The sequence below is a fragment of the Muntiacus reevesi genome, chromosome 1, assembly GCF_963930625.1.
Source record: "Muntiacus reevesi chromosome 1, mMunRee1.1, whole genome shotgun sequence".
Taxonomy (NCBI): domain Eukaryota; kingdom Metazoa; phylum Chordata; class Mammalia; order Artiodactyla; family Cervidae; genus Muntiacus; species Muntiacus reevesi.
In genome coordinates, this window is record NC_089249.1 from 278,149,454 (window position 1) to 278,152,660 (window position 3,207).

Genomic DNA, 3,207 nt, shown 5'->3' on the forward strand with positions numbered 1-3,207 from the left:
TTTGTGTTCCCCACGGTGCTTTGAACGTGGCAGTCTAGACAGCTGCCCTCTTTCCTCTTATTCTCCCCGAAATAAGACACCCATTAAGTCCGTCAGTAGTTCACCATGGTTATTCAGGATCTCACTGTTTCTGCCTCAGGACCTAGGGGCACTTACATAGAGAGACCACTAGATGCTGCTAGTATGCTTTTTACCGTTCAGTATTCTGCAGAGAAGTCTTCCTTCCCCGGTGAGTCATGAGACCTTGAAGTCTGTCTTCTCAAATTGGAGCCATTTGGCTTCCAGCCTGAGGAGGAGCTTCAGTCTATTTCTTATCTTGGGTGGAGAAATTTGAGAAGGTTCAGATTTTGAGACCATCAAATGATCTTGTAGGGTACTATCCCAAGACTTCGTCCTTACCTTAATTCTGTATTTCCCTTGTGCCTGCATTTCTGCCTTGGGCCTGATGCAGCGTCCCTGAAGAACTGGATTCTGGGCGCTTTTCACTCTCCCTTTTTCCTTTGCCCCTGAAAGACAGGAGTTTTACTTCTCAGCTTGATTTTGACCACTGGGTCCCTGCCACCTTTTGAGAAATCGCTCTGCCTTTCAATTGCTGATAAGTATTTGGATTTCTTGGTGGTTAAATTACATGTTCTATGCACACGTTCAAAGTTAGTTCAGATGGAAAGGCTTTATGGCTTCTTTTTGGTGTCCAAAGCAATACATGAGTTTCAAGTGTTAATCTGGCTACCTGGGAGAGTGTCCTTTTCTTTCCTGTAACCACAGCTTACCCTGTTCCCTTTACCAACCTATTTAATAGAAAAAATAGAATGAGGCAATGTTCTTAGATATAGGAGATTGTTCTTTACTCAAGGTTATATGAGAAGTATCCCCTTTTCTTATAAAAAAATTAAAACTTTTATTTCGGGTCTTACTTGAGTGAGTCATGTTTCCTAAAAGTTAAAACTTTAGTGTGCTTCTTATAATGAGATATTACCTTCTAAAATAGTGACATTTTCCACCTGGCAAGAAAATGTTCATAAATAAATGATATCTTTTTATTTTCAGGAAAAAAAATAGTAACATTTTGAGGTTATTTTAGTTAATGTATTTTTGTTTTTGAAACTTCAAAAAGAAATTGAAATAAAGATAACTTCAAAACTTCAATTATTTATGTTATTGCTTGACACTTTTATTTTGAAAATATCTAGACCTTTTAATTATGTACCTGTACTGTACTAAACCATTTATAAGCAGTATCTCTTTTAAACTGCATAACCTTATTAGGTAGGAACAATGATTTACTTCACCTTCCAGTTGAGAAAATATAGTGGAGAGAGGCTGCCTATCTTGCCCAGTGTCATGCAGTTGTTAAATAGTGGGTCATGAATTCAAATACAGATTTGATATTGGAGTTCAGTCTGTTAATGTGATATTTATATACCCCTTATTCTACTTTATTGATCAAATTTGTTTGGAAGAATTAGAATAGGTAATAGCTCTTTATTTAAGTATATTTCTGTGAAAAATTATGAAAAATGAGCTTTGTTGAATTGTATTCTTTAAACATAAGCTTATTCTTTCTATGTGGGGTCAGTCTCCTCTCATACATTTTTCATTGGAACTACTTGCTATGAAATGTCTGTGAAGTTCCTAAAGCAAAAATCCATCTTTAAAGAAATGTTAGTGTTGTGTTGGCAAAGTTGTTTTTTCACATTGGATTTCTGACTTCCTCAGGGATCTGAATTTTGTTTATAGATGAGTGGTGGAGCTTCAGTCAGGCAGATTGATCACCTTTCACGTGTGATGCTTGCTGTCTGTCATTTGGGGGAAATACACAGATCCATTTTGTTTAACGTGGTCTCTAAAGGACAAGCTCGATATGGGAAACATTGAAAAATAATTGGGTGTAGTAATACTTATGGATTTTAAAAACATATTCTCTGTAATAGTTGGGTTTGATCTATAGAGTACATAGAGAGGGTTTTCCCCCTCATTCTGATGATAATGATTATTTTTATAATTGTTTAGTTAAGAGGAAAGATAAATCAAGTTCTTATAGCTCAAAAAAATAATAACTTTGAAACATATTTTGTATCTGTGCAACAGCACCATGGGCTGTGAAGAAGATAGGGACACAGCCTCCTGCAGCAAATACTGAGCTTTATTGGGTGAAAAGGAATTACTTTATAGCACTGGTTGGAGAAAGATGACTCAGATGTGGAGGCTACTCTTAAGAATTTTTTTTTCTTTTTTGAGTAAAAGAGGCAAGCCATACATAGAATTTGAGGCAGAAAAATTCTAGGTTCCATGATACTTTATATACTATGGTGTCAGAACAAAAGGACACATTTCCTACCTGAGATGATTTTGCAAAATGTACCTGTGTTTGTTGACAAGGCTTTAATAAATATGTAAAATGCATGCATCCTTGTTGCAAATAACATAGAGAAAAAAATATTGTACATAGCATGCACTATTGTGATAAATTTTAAAGACCGGTGATGTATTTCAGTATTTCTGTCTTATTTGGTGAAATCTGACCCTGATTTCTTAAATTTGTATTGGGGCTTCCCTGGTGGCTCAGAGGGTAAAGTGTCTGCCTGCAATGCAGGAGGCCCAGGTTCAATCCCTGGGTTGGGAAAATCCCTGGAGAAGGAAATGGCAACCCACTCCGGTATTCTTGCCTGGAAGATCCCATGCATGGAGAAGCCTGTAAGCTACAGTCTATGGTAGGTTACAATCTATGGGGTCGCAAAGAGATGGGTATGACTGAGCAACTTCACTTTCACTTTCTTCCTTAGACTCAGGGCAGGACACGCTCCTGCCATCTGTACATGGCAGACGGTAGTCCCCATTCTCACGAAGCCACAGGAAGGAGGAGCAAATGGGATCATGTATGGGAAGACAATATTTGAAAGTTTATGAAAAATTTGTATTAATCAATGTAACTTGGATGTCCACAGTAGATATTAAGAACCAGGCTCTGTGTTTAGACTTAGCATTAACGTATTATAATGTTGTTAATGATCTTTGTGTCTCAGTTATTTTATTTCTAGATGTGGGATACAGTTATTCCTCAATATTTCAGAGAGAAAATTGTGACACTTTCTAGGCAAAAGCTAAGATGAGTTGTTCACATGGGGAGAAAGTCTACCAGGGGAGATTGTTTAGGAAGTGGGTGGAAGGGCAGTAAGAGAAGGAAGGTGATTAAAACAGGCTGTTGGA

General features: G+C 37.3%; 1 non-coding gene across 1 annotated transcript; it reads left to right on the top strand.

Annotated features, from left to right (window-relative positions):
• Positions 1-2,551: 2,551 nt before the first annotated feature.
• On the top strand, positions 2,552-2,623 carry TRNAC-GCA (transfer RNA cysteine (anticodon GCA)). The gene has a single exon. It is a non-coding gene; the product is annotated as a tRNA-Cys (tRNA).
• The last annotated feature ends 584 nt before the right edge of the window (positions 2,624-3,207 follow it).